At 49.9% G+C, this 25162-nt stretch overlaps 1 protein-coding gene across 2 annotated transcripts in view; it reads left to right on the forward strand.

Moving 5' to 3' along the window:
- The first annotated feature begins 3157 nt into the window (after positions 1–3157).
- ADARB1 (adenosine deaminase, RNA specific B1) overlaps positions 3158–25162 on the forward strand; it is a 59821-nt gene continuing 37816 nt past the window's right edge. For both annotated transcript variants that reach the window (XM_023763530.1, XM_023763531.1), the window contains exon 1: positions 3158–3306. The gene's annotated coding sequence lies outside the window, so the exon portion shown is untranslated. The remainder of the gene's footprint in view (positions 3307–25162) is intronic.

Raw genomic sequence — 25162 nt, forward strand, 5'->3', positions numbered from 1 at the left:
GCTCTGGTGCTCCTGCTAAGCTCAGTTGCCTTTCCTCCCCCAGAGGAAGGGAGGTGTAGCGACTTCATGTGCTTGGTCTTTGTTTTCATGGTTGGCAAACACATTTCATTTTATCAGCTTCTTTACTCCCCACCCCCTCTTTTTAGTTATTTCTTGAATGTATTTTTTTAAGAAGAGTGTCAGGTACATTGTACAAATGGAGATTTAGGAAATAACCAACTTGAAGTATTGAGGAGTCTAAGTTAAAGGACTCTTGAATGGAAACGCCACTGTTGATGTATTTCCAAATGTGCAGCCAACTGCGCATCCTCGGTGTATACATATTGAACTTGTGATGTCTCTGTTCCTAAGAGAAGTTGACCACTGGTGTTTAACTCCTGCAGCGTCGGTGACAGGCGTGCTCCAAAGGCGATCCTGGTCTCACCACAAGGGTTAGGAGGTGCTCCCTCCCTTTTCTCTCTGAGCAGTGGGAGGTCTCTGTTCCCACACGCCACTTGCTCTTTTCTTTATTCTTTTTGTCTGATTTTCTCTCCAAGATAGCGCATTTCTTCTCCTGTGCCTTTTAGGATTTCTCCTAGTGAGAGTCACTGCTGGCAGGTTCTCGGCTGTTACTTGTTTGAAAACATCTTCACTTGCTGTCACTGTGAAGAGATGTCTGTTGGGTCTAGAATTTCAGGTGGGCACCGTTGGGCTCTCACTGCCCCCTGCTGACTTCTCCCGGTGTTCCTCCAGTTTGCCAGGGAAGGTTTGTCATTGTCCAAGTTGAAGTAACAGTAGTCAGAACAACTGAAAACTGCCCTCTTCTACCATTTCTTCTCTCGATTTTATCATGTTGGTTGTCAAATTCTATCCAGCCCTTCACGGAGCCTGGATCCTCAGAGGCACCCAGGCTTGGTTCATTCCTCCACCTGGACTGTCAGTCACCAAGTCCCGCCCCTCACACCTCCGAGATACGAGATACGTACCTGATTTTTCCAGTCTCTGCCCTCCCTCTGGCCCCAGATGTCTTCCCAGCCTCTGGTCTCAGCCCTCTGACCATTGCCCACAGAGCCCTCAGAGCTGCCTTTCTGAAAACAGACTGGGTTTTCTTTCTTATACGTTTGTCCGTGATGCCTTCTCCCAAGAGGCCTTCCACCCTCCCTCTCACCAGGCATCTCAGCCGAGGGCCGTCCCTCTACCTTCCTGCTCCCCAGGCTCAGTGACCCTGGCCCATTCGCACTGCTCGCTGGTGCCGCTGGCTTCCATCCTTTCGTGGTGGGTACCCATCCTTAGGAGTAATTAAGCACTTGGAAGCCACTGTGAGAGATTGGAGAGAAAGCGTCTTTGTCTAAGCATCCTTCAATCAATTGGCTATTTACTGTCGTCCACTTGTCTTGAGCATATCAAGCCTCTGCATCTTGGAATAATTGGTGTCTCTAAACATCAGAGTCTGCTCCGTTGAAATCTTTGTTTAACTCGTGTAATCGATTTATGCAGCTACAAGGTAGAAAATGAGAGTACTTATTTTTTGGCAGAGTGAAGCCTTAATTTCCAATCTAATTAACTTATAATGATAAATATCACTTTAGAAGGAAACACAATTGCTTCATTTAATCAGTGTGATTATTACCAGCACAGCCAATCCATCCAGCGCTGAGTGACACGCTTATTTTAGTACAACTAGTTCTGTACTTGCTGTTAGTGCGGGCGTGCTGCAGCTTACACAGCCCCTATTTTACCAGCATGGTGTGGCATTTGGATTTCCTGTGTTAGGAGGTAGTCAGATGGGAATTTGTTGTGGAAGCCCCTCGGCTTGGTAAGTGGGGGTTGCACTATTTTCAAGCGGGCTGCCCGGAGCTCGAGAGCACCCAGCAGGAGAAGACTCCGGAAAGGCGTGGGGCTGGGTTGCCCGCCCCAGCGTGTCAGGAGCTGGAGTCACAGAACTGCACAGCAGTGGGCCTTTCTGTTCGTCCCACCCGATACCTCCGGTTCCCCCTTTCAGATTTTCACGTGGCCGCACTTCCTGCCCGTTTCACCTGCGGATCCAGGCATTGAGAAGGAGCAGGATCTAGCTCTCGGCCTTGTGACGGACTTGCTTCCTGTCCCCAGACCACAGCTTCGTGCCCTTCCTCCCCACCTTCCCTCTCCTCTTTTGCAAGGAAGACAAAGCCTGCCCTGTCCTGACTTTTCTCACACTCTTGCCACCCTCTGCACCTGCAGTGTTAGCTCTTGCCCACTGCGGATGGCTGTAGCCCTTGTCGGTTTTCATGTGGTTAATTGCATAGCAACTCCTTAGTCCCATCACTGCTGGTATGGTCCTAGTGGGGTGAGTCCAAGCAGTCACAGCTGGGAGGTGGGGAAGGTCTTGGAAAGCAGTCAGTTCTCACCCACGAGGACTGGTAGTTGTGGCAGGAGCCCGGGTGGCCTGGGGGGACGTCCTGGTGGCTGGACTGTCTGCACAGTAGGAGCTCCTGCCCACTCAGACCCACCTCGTCTGCACTCCAGCCTCAGTCTCCAGGGCCCACCGAGGGACCTGCTGGTTCCTGCCTTCCAGGTTAGCACACAGGTCTGCCCCAGGACTTCCTTTCATTTGGATGTCAGTTTGTCTTTAAAAAAGAAAATATAATTTTACTTATATGGGTTTGGAAGTGTATTAGTGTGTGGAAACGTTCTCTTTCATAACTTGCAGGTTGAAACCATTCTTACGCAGAGAGGGAATGACATGCAGACCTCGATTCACAGCCTTGTGCCTGTGCGTGGAGGGCCTGTGGCTCCTTGGCCTGGGCAGCAGGGGGCGGGAGCCGCCTGGGCCTGCGCGGTTCTGTCTGCACTCACACACGCTCACCTTGCAGGAGGGAAGCTCACACAGGCAGTGCCCGTGGCACATTCCTCGGCCTGTGGCTTGGTGCCCGTTGGCTCTAGTGTGTTGGGAGCAGAAATGGATTGTGGGTATTCCCTGTGCGTCTGCCTGCCCTGGCAGGTGGGATGAAGGCCTGATCGATAATTGTGTATCCGCTTTAAAAAACCATAAGAACACATTAAAAATAATTTAAACTTGTATTCAGGAAGAAGATTTTTAATTGAGTATTTATTATCAGAGCTCACATCTGAAAGGGTGAAGAAGTATCTAAGATTGAGTTACATTCATGTAAACAATTGAACCTTTTTATTACACAGAGTGAAGTCTCTCCAGTTGGGCGTGGAGACCTTGAGAAGCGGCTGAAGAAACCTGGCCAAGCGCATGTTCCGATGACCTCAGTCCGACACGCACTGACGGAGGCCTGGCCCCAGGATCAGAGCCGACACAGGAACTGAACTCACTCCGAGGTAGGTCAGAACCTGCAGCCGTTGCCAACATTCGCCTGTAAAAATGACTTCTGTTTGATGTAAAGCGATCGCGCCTTCTCACGTGGGCTTTCTTGAGTCACTCCCAGCAGAGGTGGTTGTTGCCAGGGATCCCTCTGCGATCCCCACTAGTCCCCGCGGCCCCTGCAGGCTGGAGCCCCGCTGCCCTCAGAGACTCTGGGACCTGGAGCCGCCTCTGGCCTCAGGGCACCGTGTAAGGCTTGGTGCCGCCTTCAGCCTTTTACCATAAATAATTTTCTTTGAGGTGATTAGGATAAAATTTCTTTACTTCTTATTTTTGGTGACTATTATGAGATTCAGCATCTGCTTTTGAGAGAAGTTGAGACACATATTTGGGGAGTGAAGATGCACCCATGTCTGACCACTGGGTTGGGTTTGTGCCTGGAAAGGCCCGCTGGTCATTTCTGAGTCAGGAAAGGTCAGGAATGTAGGGTAACTGGTTCCCAGGGAGACGTGTACCGGAGGTTCTGCTTGATCCTCAGCTGATGCCTTTCTTTGGCACCCAGGCATAAGAGCTGAGAGGGGGCGGGGAGGGGGGGTGGAGGGCGGTGTTGAGGTGACTTTGCCCGTGGCTTGTGCCTCTGAGTGGAGTTTATCTTCAGTCACAGATCTTCTTTTATTTGATCGTGATATGAAATCGGGTTCTCTGTAACCCCTGGGCTGGCGGGGTCGGAAGGGGACCTGTGCCTAGTGCTGTGGAGCGAAGTGTGGTAGTGACCACCTACCTGTCACAGGCTGCAGGTGCGAACGATTGCGTGAGTGATGCTGCTTATGTGGAAGAGCAAGTATTTTTATTTAGTGTAAACATGCATTGGAGAAATGAAGCATTTATAATCTTTTGCACAAACAAATTGTCCTTAAAGCCATAGGAAAAAAAAATCAGGCCAGAGGAGCTATCCGAAGCGCATGCTGAGAAAGCAAAGGAGAGGGCTGCAGCTAAGCCGTCACCGCGTTCTGAGTCAGGTCTCCTGACTGCGCACTAACACGTGACTGCACAATAGAGGGCTTGTGTTTCTTCTTGTTTTTCACAAAATGAGCTAATTTTGGCAACAAGTAGTCTGATATATATGCTTTTCCTTTTTCAAGGTGGCTTAAAATAAAGTAAATAAACATGAATTTTTTTGGCTAAAAGCCACATTTGCTAGTTGACGCCCTCGTCGCCATAGCCCCATGACATGCCATCGAGCTCTCTCCGGACCCTCGGGCAGGTCTGGCGGGGGCACTGTAGGCATGCGGCCTCCTGCTCAGTGTCGGGCACAGATGCCGCTCTTGCCTTGCTTATTCCTTAACAAGATTGAAGCTGTTTCTGTGTCTTCACACGTGAGAGTGTCCCCGAGGTTGGGGCACCTTGGGGTGGACTGTGGCGTTCCTGTGGTGTTTACCCAACTGTGCACATTCGGAGGGGGGCCAAGGGGGCCTGGACTCCTGTTGAACTTCGAAGCCCTCTCAGTGTTTCTCATGGCCCCCACAGCATTCTTTTTCTAACAGTTACTCAGTAACTCCCCTTTTTATTCTGAAATTCATAGAAGATACTGCTTTATACATGTATAACCATGTAATTTTAAAAAGCGCTATACTGCCTGAGTGTAATAAAAGAGAAATTAGGAATTCATTCTAAAATAATGTTTGGGTCACCATGTAAAATCTCAGGCACCACTGCTCTCAAAGGAGCCACTGTGACGGACACCTGTGAAGGCAGGTGGAGCCGGGTGCTGGGTGATGGCGGAGCCACGCGGCAGAGCTGGTGGTGGCTCCTGGATTAGCTCCGAAAGAAACAGGTGCAGCCCCCCGTCTTCTCACGGTGGTTACATTTCTGGGACGTGAGCGGGTGTGGAAAGCATCATGTTGTACGTAACAGTAGGGTCTGGGCGTGGGGATGGTGAACCCTTTCACCTACACGTGTCCTTCCGTGTGGGAGCGTTTTGCTTCTGGTACGTCCTGCTTGTCCCACGTAGTGCCCTCTGCCCACAAAGTGCCTGGAGACTCCACTAGAATGTGCAGACCCTTCCACACGTGGCTACCGTGGGGCACCACTGCCACCCACCACAGCTACCTGCTGGTGGCCATGGGCTGGGGAAGCTAGTCGACAAGGACCAGCAGGGAACATAGAAATCCAATCGCAAAAAAAAAAAAAAAAAAAGAAATCCAGTCGCCTATACAGTGTTGGGTGCATGCGCGGTTCTTAGGAGTCTGTGGGTAATGTTCCTCTAGCTGTTTTGTGTCTGGTCGTGACTGATGCATAAAAAACGAAGGGGTTGGTTTGTAGATGTAGGAAAGTCTGGCATCCTCCCGCCCTTGCTTTTTTTTCAGTTTCTCTGAAGGCATCTGCCGCAGAAGGCGCTTGTGGAAGCACAGCAGCGCCCTCTCGTGGACCTTCCTTGATGTGCGATAGTTCAGAAAGATGGTCCTGGCTACCCGTCAGCCCAGCCTAGCTGTGCCCAGCAGCCATGTACCACCACTGACCATGGGCGCGCCTGCCTGGTTTTACAGCCACGGGTGACCTCAGACATGGGCGAGAGCGTTCGATGTGGCCTCTCCATCACTCCCTCGCATTGTGCTGAGAGATCCGTGGGCCCCATTCTAGAAGAAAAAGGCACGAGTTGCTGGAGGGGGAGGTGGGGTCCCTTGTTTCACTGGCACTTCCCAGGCAGGCACTGGGGAAGGGACAGCATGGCCTTTGGCCTCAACATGAGCGTCTGGTGGGCTCAGGTTTGTGGTGTCTGCTGGTGCTGTGACAGCAGTGGGGAGCCAGGTAGCCTGTCCTGGAGGCAGGGCCGGCGAGCTTCGTGGGGTGAGCTGGAACTGAGTCTTGAAAGAAGAGCCTGTTATCTGGGCAGTCACCTGGGGAGGTAGGCACACGACAGGAGAGGCTGTGGAGCAGGGGCGGGGCAGGAGAGGGCTGGCTGCGGTAGCCTGGTGGGCCTGAGGGGCTGTGACTGTGGGAGGGGCGTGGAGGGGAGGGGCCTTGGGTGGATGCATGTGGGGGTGGGGGAAAGACCAGACCTGTGTTTTGTTTCTTTTTTTTTTTTTCTTAATCAAAGTGATGCTGTCAAAGTGAGACAAATCACATAATTTGGGAAGGGCCTTTGGTAAAAAGCACTGTCCAGAGCGCTCACCTCCCTAGAGGCAGCATTGAGTTATTTTAAAGGGCTGTGGCTCTCTGTGTTTCTGGATTGGTCAGTGTTAGGACCAGCGGCAGGAATCAGAGGTCCAACACAAGGGAGAGAAGAGGCTTCCCCCACAGTCGTGTCTGCTTGGTGGGCAGGGCTGGAATGGTTCCAGCTGTCAGCGCCCCAGACGCTTTCTGTCCTGGTGTTCGACCTGCCCTATGAACTCACACACGGTTGGGTGTGTGCTGGAGAAAGAATGACAGAGCCCCGTGCATGGCTCACTTGAGTGACAGCTTCAGACAGTAGATGGTGCTATAGGATCATGCTAAGACGATGAGAAGGTCCCCAGGAGCTGTCACGAGACACTTCTGTTTTCATCCCAGTGGACTTACCTTTAGTCATGTGACCATGACTGGCTGTAAGGTGACTAGAAATGTGGGTGCTTTGCCTCGAGACAGAAGGAAGGATGTTGGTTCACGGATGGCAGTCCCTGCCGTACGCCCCGTTTCTAAAATATATACTTGCTTTTTTAAAAAAATAAGTTTTAGACGTCATCTGATGACTTTTAGTTCAAATAGAGGAGGATTTAGCTCAATTACACTTCTCCTGCCTTCTCCTCTCTTCCTGTGTCAGTTAGGAGTGCTTTTGGCTGAAAGTAACAGAAAACATGACCTACAATGGCTTAAACAACAGGGGATTTATTTCTTCATTGATTTCATTAAGAGTAATGTAAAGGTAGGTTTTTACTAGTGTTGAATTAGAGCACAACCATGTCAGGAATCTGGGCCAGTGTCTCTGCAGTTCTCGTTACCATTCCCTCATGGTTGCAATGTTGTTGCCACAGCTCCAGTCATCACATCCACATTCAAGGCAGGAACAACTGGGAAGGAGCAGGCAGTACAGCCCATGTTTATCCTTCTTATTGGGGCATTCAAGAAGCCGCCAGTATATTTGTACTTGTATCTTGTTGGCCAGAACTGTGTTGGGCATCCAGCGAGAGTCACAAAGGAGGCAGAAAATGTGTATTTAACTCTCATGGCATCCCTGATGAAGGGGGCAGGGCCACAGGCTTGGGGAGGAGCACGGGGTCAGCTCGCGGGGGTACCAGCCTCGTTCCTCTGTTGGTTAGCTCAGAACTGTGTGTGCTTACCCGTCCTTGTTCCCTGGACTTCGGACACCTCCCGGCTCCCCACCGTGTGGGACATAGGGAAGCGCTTACCCTGCCACGCCCAGTCACCTCTTCTCACTCTTTCCACTGTTCAGCTTCGGTCAGGTTTGTGTTTCTGTTTCCTTTCACATTATCGAAGTAGAAAACTTCATTTTGTTCTGTACCCACAGTTCAATCAGTTTCAGATCCAGAAATGGTATTTGTATTGTATTCTCAGGATCAGTAAATGTTGTTCGTCACAGAACCAAGTGAAATGCATGTGGTTGTATTTTCTTCTCCATGTCCCACACCAGGACTTTTTCTCGGGCAAAGGGAAGGGTTAGCATGACTTCGCTTTTGCACCCTCTGACTGCCGAAAGTCGCCCACATTTGATTTCCTGTCATTGAGCCGTGCCTTTTGGTTCGGTTTTATCGTTTCCTGCATCCTCACATCGCCTGGGTGGTAGAGCAGAGGGCGAGATGGCTGTAGGCCTGGCCCTCCCCAGCAACACCGTGTCCTGGGCTAGTTGCCCAGTCTCCTCGTATGTGCAGCGGGGGTGACCGTGGTGACAGTGAGTCTGAATCGAGGTAACCTGTGTCTGCGAATATTGGCCCTGAGCCTCTGTTTTCTCATTGAGAGAGGAACCACATGCTCCCTTTGCTTTCTCCCGGTCTCTTCCAGCGTTTCATTCTGCTTTTTGGAGTATATTCATTCATTTTTCTTGAAATCTTTATTTCAAATTGAGGTTCTGACTTTTTATACAATTTTTTCTGGGATTTTTGTTTTTAAGTTGGCTTCATTGAGATGTAAAAACTCACTCATTTCAAGTGTACACTCGATCTATTCTGACAGATGTGTGCAGTTAGCCTGCCTCCATCCAGAGATGCCCTCTGGCCCACGTAGATGTGCTGATCCGCGTCTGGAGTGGCCTGCCTGACGGTGATGTTCGGTGACGTTGTGTGTGTGCAGGACAGAACACCTTGACTGCACAATGAGGGACAGGCCAGTGCCCACAGCAGCCAAGCTGGGAGCCAGGGCCTGTCTGGCTCACTTGAGTGACAACTTCAGACAGTAGATGGTGCTATAGGATCATGCTAAGACGACGAGGAGACAGCTACTAAGGAAAAAACTCCATTTTCAGGCCATTAGTACCTTTTCTATGCTTTCCCTCTGTGAGGCCCAATACCAGTTTCCTTCAAAAAACTTTTTGTTCAACAGGGTTTAACCATTTTATATACTTATTTAAATATATTTTTATTGATTTCAGAGAGGAAGGGAGTAGGATAGAGAGATAGAAACATTAATGATAAGAGAGAATCATTGATCGGCTGCCTCCTACACACCTCATACTAGGGATTGAGCCCACACCCTGGGCATATGCCCTGACTGGAAAGCAAATCCTGACCTCCTGGTTCATGGGTCGATGCTCAACCACTGAGCCACACTGGCAGAGCTATGCTATTGCCTTAACCTATACATTTCTCATTTAAAAAACCCTGGAATTATTTACAGTAGATGAACTCAGCCAGAAGTTAGTTGCTCTAGAATGAGCAAAACTGCTTTGTTATCTTTGAAGGACCAGCTGGTTTTACTTTATATTTTAAAAGGTTTGTGTTCTACTTTGTTTTTAATAGTCAGTTATAGTAAGCATTGTTTTTAAAGGATGATTCAAAATTAATCCTTAAAAATACCCATTTAAACTGTGACTATCAATTTAACTTAGTTTCAAGTTTATGTTCAGACTTTCAGCAATTTCTTTCCAACTTTCTCTCAATCTATAAGTAGGGAGCAGAGCTCTCTGTAGCACCAGGCCTTGCAGGTCTGCATTGTTCTCTGCTGCCAGCACTCATCTGCATACCACCCAAGCCATCTGCATGCCATCTGAGCTATCCGTGGGCCCCTGAGCCTTCCGTGGGCCACATGGTCTATCAGTGGGCCACCATAGCAGTCCATCTGTGGGCCACCTGAGCCACCCATGGGCACCTTAGCCATCTGTGGGCCCCTGAGCCTTCTGTGGCCACCATAGCCATCCATCCGTGGGCCACCTGAGCCATTGGTGACCACCATAATTACCTGTGGGCCACTTAAGCCATCCATGGGCCACCTGAGTCATCTGTGGCCAACATAGCTATCTGTGGGCCACCTGAGCCTCCCGTGGGCCACCTCAGCCATCTACGTGCCACAGTCTGTGACTGCTTCCTTCCTTTAGGTCGCTTTTGGCTATTGGAGCTAATTATAGGGCCTCCAAATCAAGGGCCTTGCCCCTCCCTTTTTTCCCTAAACCTAACACCTGCTATACTGATTTGAGAAATGTAGATTTTTATTTAAATTCAAAACTTCTTGGTAAAGTCACCTTAAAAGAAAATGGAAGAGCTCTAACCGGTTTGGCTCAGTGGATAGAGCGTCGGCCTGCGGACTGAAAGGTCTCAGGTTCGATTCCGGTCAAGGGCATGTACCTTGATCGGAGGTGTGCAGGAGGCAGCTGATCGATGTTTCTCTCTCATCGATGTTTCTAGCTCTCTATCCCTCCCCCTTCCTCTCTGTAAAAAATCAATAAAATATATTTTTTAAAAGAAAATGGAAGAAGCTTAATTGAATCCATGATCTTGAGTGGAGGAGTGTTGCAAGTAGACTGATAACTAGACTTATCCCAATCTATTTGAAACCATTTTAATATAGAAAACAAAAATGTGTTAAAGAAATACATATGTGTTGACTTTAAAAATTGTGAGGAATCTTAACATAGTGAAAACAGTAAACTTGAGTAGTTGTGAATTTGCTTTAATTGGGCTGCTTGCCGGAGAAGGAAGAGTGTAGAATGTCCCGGATTCCCCAGTGTTCTGCCACTTCCCCAGTGTGTGACCTTGGACAAGCCATCTAGCCTCTCCAGCTGCAGGGCTCACCTTCATAAAGTGGGGGTGCTGACGATATGACAGCAGCTAAAGCCCAGTGGCCACTGTGCCCTCGCTGGATTCTCCCAGCAAGCCTGGGGTGGTGGGGGGGAGGGTGCTGTGACTGTCACCGTGTTGTACAGATGAGGAATCTGAGGAGCCGTGAGGGTGAGAACTTCTCAAGGTCTCCTGGCCAGCAAGAGGCAGAGCAGATGTTCCACCAGGAGGACCTGCTCAGGGGTCCGTGCTGGTTACTTGGTGCTGTTCTCAAGGCCACACTGTCCAGCCGTGCGGGTTGTACACTGCACACCTCCACTCATGAGGGCTTGCATGTTGTAAGACAGATGGTGGCCGTGTCCAGACTGTCCATTGTCAGTCATCTCAGCGTCTCCTGTACTGAGACTTGGTGAAATCTAAGTAAGCTAATACAGATGATGTGATTGGCAGGCCACTTAATAAACATACCACACACCGTGCCCTGTGGCTGCTTCCTCACAAGCTCCCTGCCCATCCTTCCTTCTCCTACCCTCCCAGCAGCGGGCACTACCCATTGTACTTACCAGCTCAGTCCTGGTCTCTCTCGGCTCTGTCTGTGCTCAGGACTCAGGAACCTCACCCCTCTCATCTCTGTGTAGGTGAGTCGCACACCTGACTCTCCAGCCCAGAGCTTCCTTGTGCTGTCCAGACTCAGATCTGGGTCCACCCAGCATCTTTTCTTGGGATCCACAGACATCTCCAACCTCAGACAGCAAACCCAACTCCTGACTGCCCAGCCCACTGGCAGTCTCTGTCTCAGCAGCTCCGTCCTTCCAGGCCCTCAGCCCCTAAGCAGGCCATCCTTTCTCTCCTGCCCCACATCCAAGCCATTGGGAAGTCGTCAGAATCTATCCAGAGCCTGGTTATTTCTCGCTTGTCCCCTGCCTTCCACGCTGAGCTACCTGCTCTGTCTGTGCTGGGCTCCTCACCAGTCTCCCTGGGTGAGCCCTGTCCCCACGGCTTCTCTTCCCCAGGGACCTGAGGCCAGAAACAGCTTAAAACTCCTGGGCAGAGTGACTACCACGTCTTGGCCCAGGCCCAGGAGACCCTACGAGCTGACCCTCCAGGACCTCCCAGCCTTCGCCTTGGCCATTTGGGACTCCTGGCTGTTCCTGGGCTGCTGGGCGCTGCTCAGGGTCTTGGCCCTTCTGTGTTCTAAGAACATTCTTCCCCAGCGTCTCTGCTCCCTCACGGCCTTCGTCTCGGCTTCATGACGGCTTTCCTCGAAACTCAAAGTCCCCCTGACTCCTGTCCCTGTCCTCTTCCCTGGTGGCACCATCTCCTCCGACGTATGTCCCAGGCCATTTCGCTGCTTAGACACACTATTGATTGTCCTTCTCTCGTTAGAACGGGGGCTCCTGAAAACAGACGGGACTACCCTATTGCTCACTGCACTGGGATGAATGACTGTTCGCTATGTGTCTTATTAGCAGCTATTTCCGGAGTACTGTAACATTAAGTTAAGTAACGTTACAGATTCCCATGTGTCGATTATATATAAATAATTGATGAATAACTGACTCATTTTGAGAGTTTAGAATTCTAATGGAATAAACTCCTCTTTTTCCTCTTGTAAGAGTAGAAAAATAGTTTTTAAGAGTTTCATCCTAAATTAATATTCTAGGAACATTACATTTTGGAGTCTTTACTCCGAGGACAGAGATAAAAATAAAATTAATTAGATACCAGGAACGTCAGATGCTCAATGGCGTGTGGCTATTTATGACGTTCTCCTAGAATTCAGTAGTTATTAACTCGCAAAGACATGACAGCCGAAGTCTGAAATTGATGTGTTTTAAAGTGGGGAAAAAAGAGCTTTAAAGCGTTTTTTTCAATTATAAATTGTCAATTTACTGGTTACAGAAACCATACCTGGTGCATTAAATCACTGTCGTTCGGCTGTAGTTTCTTGACTTGTGAATGCAGGTACCTGTGTGTGTGTTTTTTAAATATATTTTATTGATTTTTTACAGAGAGGGAGGGAGAGGCATAGAGAGTTAGAAACATTGATGAGAGAGAAACATCAATCAGCTGCCTCCTGCACACCTCCTACTGGGGATATGCCCGCAATCAAGGTACATGCCCTTGACCGGAATTGAACCTGGGACCTTTCAGTCCGCAGGCTGACACTCTATCCACTGAGCCAAACCGGTCAGGGCCCAGGTGTCTGTTTTTACGTTTCTCTGAAACAGTCCTGGAGGTAGAAGCAGGACTTGGAAAGGACGAGAAGAAAGTGATGGGCGCAGAGTTCGGGCATTACTTACCTCTGGGGACTCTCAGTGGAACGGCCGAGGTCGGCGCCTGCGCCTGCCGTCAGAGCGGATCTCCCGCGGCTGCTCCCGGCCACACACAGGCCTCCACAGCCAGGGCGCGTGCCTCCTCCTGCTGCTGGATCCGAATCACTCTGGTCTTCAGGAAAGTAAAAAGTACAGCATTTGTTGTGTTTTGAAGATTTCCTGGGCATTGGGTTGTGTCATTTGATGAGGAAATAAGGAAATGATCACTTAATGAGATGAAAGCAAAATATATGTAACTGGCATTTTTAACGAACTCATTAGCTGAAGGTAGAGCAAATATCAAGTAGGATGGTACAGCGTGACAGTCAGTGTGTGTCTGATTAATCACACACCGTTTAGGTAGCAGGAACCTAAGTAGACTTGGTGTTGTCAGACCCAGCAAGTCTAGAGAATGCTCTGCGGCCCCATTGGTACCCTGGGAACTGTAGCTCTAATGGGGGGGCTGAGTGACCCCAGGGAGAGCCAGTGCCATTGGAATAAGACTTACTCCTTACAGTTCCCTGAAGGCGGGGGCGTGTCACGCCACACAGGGAGCCCGAGGTTGGTCAGGAGGCAGACAGCGGTGAGGGAGAGGCCTGGGCCAGAGCCTTTATTGGGGCTTCCACCGGGTGAAAGCTTAGGAGTGGCCAGTTTGAAGAATCCTGGTGGGCGGTGGGCGCTGAAGGTGGTCTCTGGGTGCCTGGCCCTGGCCCAGGTTGTTTCAGGGCAGGGAAGCTTTGCCTCAGGCGAGTGAGTTGGAGGAGAAGCTCGCACTGCTGGCCGAGCCCTCTGCTGTCCCTCAGACCGGCGAGCCCTGGGAGGGCCATCTCTCCCGGGGTCGGCAAGGCTCCCAAATGGCAGAGCATCAGGAGAAAGAAAATAGAGTTAATACAATCTGCCTGTGATGAGTGGATGTGAAGTAGACAAGTGCAGAATCTAGGACACAGTGGGAACCTCTGCCCCCACTGACAACGTGGCACACGCCACCCGAGACAGACCCCCAGGTGGCAGGCTGACCCCAGCAGAGGGCCTCCTATCAGACTTGCTGCTGTGTCTTTTTACAACATTAGCTCTAACCCCCAAGTTGGTTTTTAGTGGCAGCATCTCTCCTGGATTTGGGTTAGTGTGTTTCACTTCAAGCAGTACCTTCTTGGAGAAGCTCCGCGTCCATCACGCATGGGTGGGTTGAGCCAGGAGCCTGCAGTGCGCTGGGACGGCTCACTCCCCACAGCGCAGCCGAGAGCCTTTGAGTCGGTCCATCTTCACTGCTCCCCGACTTACCCGATTTACGCATCCTTTGCACGTTTTTCTTTTTATGAATATGCTGGTTATAAACTGTGAATTGTCTTGATGGTAAATGTTTTGTCCCTCAGAGGTCAGGGTTATGGTGGAGATGGAGAAATTATAATCTTCTCTTTTAAGAAAGCGGTAGGAAGGCTGTGAAGTCACCATAGCAACTTGGTGGTGGCCTCACCCAGATCCGTGCCTAAGGAGCAGGGACGCAGAGAGCGTAGCAGACCCTGGGGTGGCCCGGCCCCTTGGCCACCTCTTCCCATATGGGGGTAAATAGAGACTGAGCTCCGCTTCCTGGAGAAACTAGACCCAAATGAAACCCTAACGCAGAGAGACCATGAGGTTTATTTTTTCAAAACCGTGTCTCCAGCAGCTGGGGAGACGGTCCTTATTTTCTCTGACTTCTCTAAGCATTATTCCCCCAGAATAATTCGTAAAGAATCCGAATCCAGGCAGCTTTTCACCATCTACTCTTTTATTAATTCTGTGTTTGTTTGGCTCTGGCCTCCCCAGGACTCTGGCAGTATTAAGCTCTTTCTCCTGGATAAGGGAGCTCTAGAAGTTCTGGCTCCATTTCTCAAATTGTTTCTTCCGTGGTTCAGTCCCCGTTAGGAGACCCCTGGGGCCAGTCTCAGCGGCTGCGTGCTCCAGCCTGTGTCTCCTCAGAGGCTGGAGACCTGACTGCGCGGCTCTTCTCAGCAGGCCAGCTTACCGCTGCGGAATGGAGCTGCTGGCTCAGCCTCTGCCTCCAGCCTGGTTAGGCACAGTGCGTGGCCGCGTTCATGGTCAAGTGCACACGTGCTCTGATGCATGGCATGGGAATAAGTGTAAAGAAACCCATGGGAATCCCCAAACACAGTTTTTAAAGGCAATAAGTGACTGTATTCTAAAATAGGTTTTCTTGTTTCTTATTTGAAATAATTGAAGAACATTTATGTTTTCCTTTTTGAGTCTCCTTTTCGACCCCTCCCTTCCTTCCTTCCTTCCTTCCTTCCTTCCTTACTTCCTTCCGTTAATCACCCGAGGATATTTTTCCATTAATTTTTTTTTTTTAAGAGAGAGTGGGAGGGACGGGGAGAGACAGAGAGAAAGAAACATCGGTGTGAGAGAGACATCGATTGGTTGCCTCCTGCACATGCCCCAACCGGGGCTGGGGATCATGCCTGCAACCAAGGTACGTGCACTTGACCAGAATCAAACCCAGACCCTTCAGTTTGCAGCTGATGCTCTATCTGCTGAGCCAAACCGGGGCAATCCAGGGGCATGGCGGGCAGGTGGGCATGGGTCCGAGTGAGTCTTCACTCTCAGGGGCGCCTCCTTTGTGGTTTCTTGATTCCTGTGGTTGCCTTTGGATTCCTCTGTTGGGGATGCACTGTGCATCCGAACTTGATCCGAGGGGCAGCAGCAGCAGGACTGCCAGCCCAGTGATGCTGTAAGGATTGTGTCCAAGGTGACCTGAGCACAAAGGTGTAAAGGGTGCAGAGAGAAGGGGTTACTTGAGGTTGTTCAAGTGCTGCCTCTACCAAAATGAATACCTCAGGCCACGCCTTTGGGGGCACAGTCCAAGCACAGCAGCAGTAGAAAGGGGGCTCCAGCCCACGGCCACAGAGCTGAGGGAGCTCTGCCCACCTGTGGCATTAGTCCCACAATCACCATGGGAACCGTCCAGGATGTGGACAAGGATACACCTGCTCCCCTCCGCACTTATTTAGGCCGCTGGTTCTTTGTCCTGCTCCTAGGTCCCTCTCGGTGCGTTAGGAGCCTGGTTCAGGGCTCTGCTCTGTCCCTCACCTTCTTCCTCCCTGAGGGTGGGCTGAGGGCTCTGTCCCACCAGGGCTGGCCGCCTGGGGGCTTCGTAGGGTGGTCTGCAGGGCTCACAGCACAGGTCTGTGGAGTGTGACCAGGTCACATGCTTAGATACTATAAGAAAGAAGGCGCTTTTCACTTCTTGGAGAAATCCATCCTGACAGAGGGAGGGGGGGCAGCCTTTGCCAGAAGTTTCTTTCCCCTCTGCACCCCAAGCCCATGCCAGCCTTGTTATATTTGTTAACAATAGAAACATATGACCACAAAGTCTAAAATACCTCTTATCTGGCACCTGATCCAAAGGATTAATGATAAAACATGTAATTGAAATTAAAGTATACAAAATTCGAATATATTCCTGTTAAAAATGTGAATTTAACTAAATTACAAAGCAAAACATTATTATACCAATTTTTCCACGTTTTTAGAGAATACTTTTTCAAAATTATGAATTAAGAGTAAGTTTTAAAATATAAATGATGGTTAGTATCAAATGTTGAAATCAAAATTATTTTAAGAGAGCTGAATTTTAATTTAACACTGAAAGTTTAGTTAAATCATAGTAATAGTTTTATTTTAAAAAACCTAACACAGTAATTCTGGTGTCTGGCTCCCACCTGGTTGCCTGCACACACCCGTGCACAAATTGGAGAGTAATAGGAATTGCTGAGAAATGGTGCCGTGTGTGGTGGGAAAGTTAGCTGCTATACGTGCCTTTGGGGAAGTAAGTTGAGGAGCAGATGCTGGGCGTTGCTGGGAGAAGGGCTTTGTTATGGGGGACGCACTTGCTGTGAGTTGAGAGAAGTACCCAAGTGCTCCTTCCACTCCCATGCTACCCGCAATCCGGCTCCTCCCCAAAACCCAGTCTCTGCGTTTTGGGATGTCATTGCCTTTTCCACAAGGACTCAAGCCTGGATGTGGGAGAGCGTCTCCCTGGGGCCTGGAGTGAGTCTGTCTGGACCCGAGGATGTGAGGGCTGTGGGCTGTGCTGTGCCTAAGGCTGGAGCCCAAGGTACAGGCATGTGCTGTGAGGTGTGTGCATGCCTGTGTGCGTGCATGCTTGTGTGAGTGTGTGTACATGCATGCGTGTGCGAGTACATGTGCACGTGTGTGCACGTGGCGTGTGGGCCCTGCAGGCGGGCTGGCCCTGACACTGTGCTGGTCCCACTAGCTGTGCTGTCATCCCCCAGGTCCGGTAGCCCAGGCAAAGGGGTCAAAGTCTGCTCCCCCCTCGCTTGGCATACAGTGGGAGGCTGTGCCTGGTGCTGTAGTGAAGGAGCCCACAGTGGACTCGCCCCTGGGAACCAAGGGGGGTAAGGCAATCCCGGGGCATGGCGGGCAGGTGGGCACGGGTCCGCGTGAGTCCTCACAGGGGCATCTCTGGACACTGGCTGCCTCTGCGCTGGGGTGTGGCGGCCCGAATTCGGCCGGTTGTTTTGTGAACTGTCCTCTCAGTGACACTTCCAGGTCATTATTTGGGACGCTCTGTCTCTTGTAAAGATGACAGGCTTTTTACTTAGACGGGACTTCGGAGAGTCCTACTCCCCTGGGAAGTGTCCCTGGCAAGTCTTTCCTCCCTGCCACGGTGCTGTGTCCGTGACGGCCCTGAAGGGTTAAGTCTCATGCCACTCTGGGTGGCCCGCTGGAGGTCACTGTGTTGTTGGCGATCGCCCTGATTCCTGGGTTGATGAATGAGCCTGGGCTGCGGAGGAGCAGCCCCACGTGCCGGCAGGGGGCTGGCATTGTCGCAGCCGCGCTGCTGGAGCGATTCACAGTGGCGAGGGGCACAGAATGAGGCTGGGGCTGGCGGCTGGTGTCCGCTTGGCCGGATGGCCTCGCCTGTCACTGGGACTTGGACCATGGGGACCTTCTTCAGCATCATGGGACGTCGGTACAAAAGGAGGCGCAGGAAACGCTCGGAGAGGAAAGGTGATGCGTTCACTTTCGTTCTGAAATGTCAAGTGTTGGGCTTTCAATGCAATGTAGGAATGTGTTCTGGGTTGCAGCTTGTGAGTTAATGTTGCTGCCAGTTACTTTATATTTTCCCTTTTCAAGTGCCTCCTGTTGGCATTTAGTAGAATTTTAGACAGGGGCTGGCTTAGAAAGGAAGATTTAAAAACATGTCTATAAACTTGTTTAGAAATCATTAGATATTTGCGAAACCATACAAGTTTGTATCTTTGCTTTATAATGGTTTACCCTAGGCTGCCACCTTCCATTAACGACTTTTCTAACATTTAAAATACTTTTCCTGCTGTAAGAAATAAGACCATAGCAACCATTGTTAAAATATTTTCCTTTTAAAAACCTAGACAGCAAATTCCTTACATTCATCATTCCAGGTGTTTTCAGTCTTTAATTCAACTTGATGTTTTAAGACATAAAAACCTATATTTTTTTCTTAACACCAGACTCAAAAGTTGTCCATGACTATAAAAATTAGAAACTACTGGTTTTGAGGGGGTGAGTTGTTGCTTTAAAAGGTGTTAGAGTTTGCTGTCTTCATCGAAACGCATGAATGAATAGAGAATGTCTTCGGTGCAGAGATACCTGAGTGAGGGGAGCAGCGGTGGTGCAGCGAGTGAGCCTCTTTCCCTGAGCGTCACCCTGCTACCCCCCAACTGATGGGACTAGACAGTCTTTTGCCACAGCAGCATTCTCGGGCCGTTCTGTGGCAGGAGATAGTCATCCCTCAGGAAATAAAATGAGCCACAGTTTTTAGTGTGGCTTCCTAAGAAGTCAGTTTCAGAGTCAGCAATCCTGGGAAAATAGCATCTTGCTAAATATTATGAAGAGGACTATGCCTGGTGGGACCTGTGTTTGGGAGTGGTGGGAGCACCATGACCCATAGAGCTTGATGGGCGCCGTGCCCGCTGTGTGCCCAGGACAAAAGGCACTGTCCCGAGGGGGCCTGGGTGTCTTCTGGGCGACTTTCACACATGTCTCTGGGATTCTCCAGACTCTCATCTCAGGTTACAGCATTGATGTGTTTTGTTTCCTTGGTTAAGCATTAAAAAGCAAGCTGTCATTAAGTCAAGCAACAGAAGAGTAAGACAAAGGCCAGAGCAAAACTGCAAGAAATATTGATCAAATGCCCTAAATTTAGAATGGCCACCATTTTTTTAAAAAACATGTTTTTCTTGTTTTCAGAGAGTAAGGGAGAGGGAGAGAAACATCAGTGATGAGAGAGAATCATTGATCGGTTGCCTCCTGCATGCCTCCTCCTGGGGATTGAGCCCACAACCCAAGCATGTGCCCTGACTAGGAATTGAGCTGTGATCTCTTGGCTCATAGGTCGAAGCTCAACCACTGAGCCACACTGGCTGGGCTAGAATGACCACCATTTTTTACTTGGCCTCTCATCACTGAACATTTATGTTGGAGAAAATATTGAGAAGTACAAGAAAAATTCTGTCATCATTCTTTTGGAACTTACTGTAATTCACATGGTTTGTATCAACCCCATTATGTACAGACTCAAAATGTCTTCTTGCTCTGGCCGCTGGCTCAGTTGGTTGGAGCGTCATCCTGTACACCAAAAGGTTGCAGGTTTCATCCCTGGTCAGGGCACTCATAGGAGGTAGCTGATTGTTTCTCTCTCTCTCCCTCCCTCTCTCTCTCTCTTTGCTCCCTTTCCCCCATTCCTTTCTCTCTAAAATCAGTTGGTTTTTTTAAAAATGTCTTCATGAATCTAGAACAGCAGTTTCAACTGGTGTGCTGCAAGAATTTTTAAAACATGCAATTTAGTCAGGGCACTGATCTCTTTTCCCTTAGATTGTCAAATTAAAAAATGACAACAGCCAACACAACAATAGCTGTCTGGTATGAGTGAATTAAAACTATACCTATTTTTTTTGTCACAGCAAAAAATATATATTTTTGGTGTGCCGTGGAATTTAGTAATAAATGTGTACTATGAGATGGAAAAGGTTGAAAACCACTGTTCTAGAATCTTATTCTTCAGTAGGTAAACCTTTCTCAAATATGATGCATTTTTATTACAACAGCTTGAGAAATTGATAGTGTTGCAATATGTAACAATTAAGCCCATGTATTAAATGTCGAGTTCACTGGACATTCTATGTAAGTTCAGTGTGACTCTCATTAAACAGTAAAATGTTATATGTTAGTACCTGTTCTTATCTATAATATGGACTTAATAAAAATGCCTTTGAAAATTATGAATTTTATTAAAACTGACTGCCCTGTTTATACCAAATCTTCGGCAAAGGTGTACAGGATGTGAAATGTCGTCTTTTAATTGTATAATTTTAAGGTGTTCCAAATCATGTGTATGGAGCTTCCTAAGACTGGTATAATGTGAACATTTTCAAATTTTATTGTTTGCTGAGGACAGTGTAGCAGCAGATTGCTGTCGGCTTCGGCAGCCGTATATTTTCAGTGATTTTCATCACCCCTGAGTTATCCATACAGTCCTCCCTTCCACGGGCAGGCAGTTGGCTCTTGACTGTGCGTGAGACACAGATGGATTAGCTGAGTCATCAAAAAGTACAGTCGAAAGAGAATAATGTGCAACTCGGCCAGGCCCTCCATAGCCGATAGTGCTGCCCTGGCAGGTCCTGCCGGCCGGGACCTGGCGGGGCCTGGAGCCCAGGTCACTGCCGGGGACAGCTAGACCCCACACACCCGCCTTCCCTGGTCTCAACCTGCCCAGGTGTTTGCTGCTCACCTTTCCACCCAGGCCATGGTTGCGGAGTAAAGGCACGGTGGGAGGGGAGTGGGGTGGTGAAACGTGAAGGCTCTCCCCACCAGGTTTCATGAATAAGATCCTGTATTTTCACCTTCTCACTGAGTACTTTGCCCCACGTGTGATAGCGCCCTGTCTGTGCCCAGTCATCCTGCATGCCATGTGAAGCCCACCGCCGTGGGGGCCACAGCTCTGAGCTGTGCTGCAGTCTGAGGCTGGGATGCCCCAGTGTCCAGGATGGGGATGTGAACGTGGTGGGGGACCTTTTGTAGAAATGGAGACCCAGGCCCATAGAGGTGCGCCACCTCTGAGCCCTGCTAGGGACGGGCACTGAAGATCCATTCTGTCTGTCTTCATAGAGCAGCTGGCTGTAGGTGACACACCTGAGGGAGCAGGTGCTGTCATGCCAGCCTTCTCACCTGGTTCCATCCCAGGTTTCACCTTGCTGAGAGAACGCCTCTTTGTGAGGTTCAGAGCATGGTTACATGCTGGAGATGTAGGACGAGATGTTATTCCTGTCTCCACCCAGCCGTTCACCCATTATCCATCCACCTATCTGCCCATTTGCCCATCTACCCATCCACTCATCACCCATCCCTCCATTCACCCATGTACCCAGCCATTGATCCATCCATCCATCCATCAACCTGCCCACCCATCCACCTATTTATTCATCCACCCATCCAGTATCTGCCCATTCGTCGATCCAACAAGTACCCATTAGAGCCTTCTGGGCGCTGGCCCCAAGGATTGGGGCATGCACAGGACAGGTGTGGGTGGCAGGGCGGTGGCAAAGGGACAGCCGAGCTTCCAGACTTGAGGTTTGCTGTGGAACGGGCCCCCTGAGTACCACTCAGTGATGAGCAGGTGGGCTGTGTGATGTGTTGCTCCCATCCGTGTGCATCAGGAGGAAGGGATCTTCCCAGTCTCTGGCAGGAGTGGAAGATGCATGTCTGTCAGGGGAGGGTGCGAATCAGGACCCCCTCTCCACCCCCTCCCATTGAACAACAGGTTATGGGTAGAAGGCCCTGGTTTGGGGTGCATTTCATTGCATTTGGGCTTCACAGCACCAGTGAGGACCCTGCTCCCGGAGGCATGGGCAGGCAGAGCCCCTGCAGATTGGCAGTTGAAATTATAAGCAAAGGTGTAGAATTAAGTGTGTGGAATTATACTTGAAATACTGTGAAATTGAGTCAAATCTTAACAGTGCCTATTCTTTAAGTAGCTATCAGTGTTTGTTTTGAAAATACAGTTCACATTTCTTCCTTGACTCCAGAAAATAAAGTATAATTTTAAATGAATGGGACTTTAATGAGGCCATGTTACATAGAGCAAGGTTGGATAGTGCATCAGATGCATTGTTACTGTGTGTTCATTTGGAGGGACAGAGTGTGGTTATAAAAATAATGTGAAGTTTTTTCTTCTGTGGTCAACTCTGAGCTGGTGACGTTACGTTGGTGTTCTGGTACCAGGCTCCAGCAATCTGTGTCCGGTTCTAAAGGCTGGATTGCCCAGGCCTGCTGTGCTGGGGCGGGAGCGTGTGCACAAGTGTGGGTTTGTGTACATGAGCGCATGCGTACACACACACACACACACACACACACACAGGAAGGAGGCAGGGGACGGGACCAGAGGGTCAGTGACCGAGTAAGAAGCAAGCCCGGTGCTCCGACACAGCAGGCTCTCGCGGTGACTCAGGGACCCCGGTCCTTGGTTCTCTCTTGAGCGGGAGGTTCTGGAGTCACCTTGCAGTTGCCCGCCCCCATCCAGCTATGGGAAGGTGAGAGAAGACCGAGAAGCTCACAGGAGGCTGCATGGCTAGGCCTGGAGGCAGTGCCCGCACCAGATGAACACAGCCCTCCCAGGGAGACAGCCCTCCCTTCATCCCGCCCAAAGCCCAGACCCGGGGTCTGACTGTCTGGAGGTGGCAGTCATGGGACGGCAGCCTGCAGTGGGCATGGGCACAGGACAACCACATCAACTGTCCTCCAGCAGGGTGGGTGGAGGTGCCCTGCAGTCGGGCCCCCAGGGACGATGGCCCACCAGGCTGGGCTGTGTCTTATTTCCACCCGAGTCTTCTCCTGGGGCCCTTGTCCCATCCTGCAGAGCCCTGCCCGAGGTGGGTGAGGCGCAGACCACAGCAGAGAACGGGACCATCTGAAAGTCAGCTGGTGGGCCTTACACATTTCTCTAGCTTAGGCCAGACTCATTTCCGTGTATGTTAGTTGTGAAAGATACGTGTTTAGAAGTGTGTGTAGTGGTGATAATCTAATGAAATAAATGCCTCGAATTTGCAAGACTGTGTCCGAGAGCTGAGAGTCCTTAGGTCCCTTTGTGCCAATGCCACTTTATGGCGGCTCATGGCCGGTTGAGGGGCCTGTGCAGGTTGCTGGGCAGCAGCTTCCCAGGCAGGACTGGATCCAGGCCCCGCTCTTTCCCCACGGTGCCTCCAGGTGCCCTGAGCTGCCTCGCCTTCCCCACGTCTCACGTCTGATGGTTTGTCCTTTACCCAGCAGGTATTAATTCTGCCTCTGTTTTGGCAGTTGCGCTGTCGCTGTGAGATCTGACACCCTGATCTAGTCTGCAGGGCGTCCAGAGTTTGCTGTGATGTCAAGGCCAACCGGCACCTCTTCTGCTCAGTGGTGACCGCAGACGGCAGAGACAGCCGCTGGGCAGGTGTCAGTCCAGACGCAGGTCCACACCTTCCCAGACCAAGTCCAGAGTTCTCTGCAGAGCACGCATCTTTGTGTACAGGAGGATGACTTAGAACAGAAAGCCACTTTTCTCATTATTGTAAGAATTAGGAAATGCAGATGCAAATAAACTGTATGAGCAAGCAGAGGTGATGATCCTTGTAGCTAAACCTTTGAATATGAGCAAAGCCTTGGTAATTTTCTCCAATCCTTAGAACTAGGCTTAGAGTTAGAATTCAGTGACTGTTTAAGATTCTGTGTTTGACATTATGGCCAGGAGCCCAGGGTGCCTGACTTCTGCCTTGGATCCCCTCCCAGGGTCCCTAGAGAGAGAGGCCACAGGAGGAGAGGAGTGGCTAGGACCCCCTCCCCCCATCACTGGTGGCTGAGCCCTGGTGCCCGACCACCTCTTGCAGCCCCGGCTCCCCAGCCCAGCCCCTCCTGGTTCCTGGCATGGTTTTCTATTCCGGGTGTAGACTGGGGAAGGCCAGGAGGCCAAGGACACTCCCTGTGAGAGTCAGGGCCTCGGCCCTCGGGAGGCCACTGGATTTTGTTCATCACGAAGAGTGAACCCCGCCCTGTACTGAAATCACCTGTGACTTTGCTCTGTCAGTTTGACAACTGACACCTTTCTTTGCTATTAGCGAGTGAGGTAAAGCTTTAAAAAGTAAGCTTATTAAAGTCCATTCACATTTTTGTAAGGAATTTTGTTTATGTTTGACTACAACTTACTTAAGCTGAGTGCTTTCTTTCTATTACTGACTGTAGTAGGCCATTGAAAGGTTGACTAAAGAAACATGACTCCTATTCAGACAGACTGGGCACGCGAGGTCACTGGGTGCCCTGGGTCGGGCTCATCTGGAAGGTGCTACCTTCTGACAGGGGGCATCCAGGGCCCTGCGACGTGCAGAGGGACACATGACCCTTTATCCAGTGGACTCGGGTCGGAGTTGCCCGGAAACATCATCCTGTACAGGGAGGCTCTCTGCCACTCTGAGACCGTCCTCATTTCCACGGGCTCACAGGAGAGCAGGGCAAGGAGGCGGGGATAAAGGATGAGGCTCAGACCCAAAGCTCAGTTCTGTTTGGTTGTTTTAACCCAGAGAAGTTGCTTTTTGTTTTTTTTACTCTCTCTGTTGCTGCATCAGTCTATTCACTGTTTTATCCAAATCTGCCCACTTATAATATATCCAGGCCCTGCCTCTGTGCCGTGCCATGGCCTCGTGTGTGTGTGTGTGTGTGTGTGTGTGTGTGTGTGTGTGTGTGAGAGAGAGAGAGAGAGAGAGAGAGAGAGAGAGAGAGATGCTGATCATGCTGTATGAACATTCCCAGTAGCTCAGTTCTGTTTCGTTATCTCAGTGCTAAATGTAGTTAATTAAATATATGCGGAAGATTCTAGATTTTACGTGTCTGGAACTCTCATTTACTAAACATCTTTCTGGGTCTGACTCTACCTCACAGCATTATGGGTTTGATCATAAGTAATAGGATTTTGTTCACCTCGTCATTTGGTTCCAGTGGACGTTCTGCCTGGAGAGAATGTGCTCAGTTTGGCCTTCCTTCTGAGCATTTATTTCCCCGATGGAACTCTGGTTTATCCCATCTCCCTTATGCTCCTTGTGCTGTGACATACAGAATCCACCAGCCACGTGCAACTGGGAGGTTAATGGCTAGAGAACAAGTTGAAACATGACTTTGAAAATGTATTTCTTGAAGAATTACTTTAATTTTCCTGAGATTATAAATACCAAGGTTTCTAATATCTACTGTGGGACTTATGCTGCAAACAGCTTGGCAGAATTAATTCGCCTGCATTTGTTTCCGGGGTCGCACCCTCTAGCATTTCAAGCAGCATC

Source organism: Myotis lucifugus, unplaced genomic scaffold (genome assembly GCF_000147115.1).
Source record: "Myotis lucifugus unplaced genomic scaffold, Myoluc2.0 scaffold_291, whole genome shotgun sequence".
NCBI classification, from domain to species: domain Eukaryota; kingdom Metazoa; phylum Chordata; class Mammalia; order Chiroptera; family Vespertilionidae; genus Myotis; species Myotis lucifugus.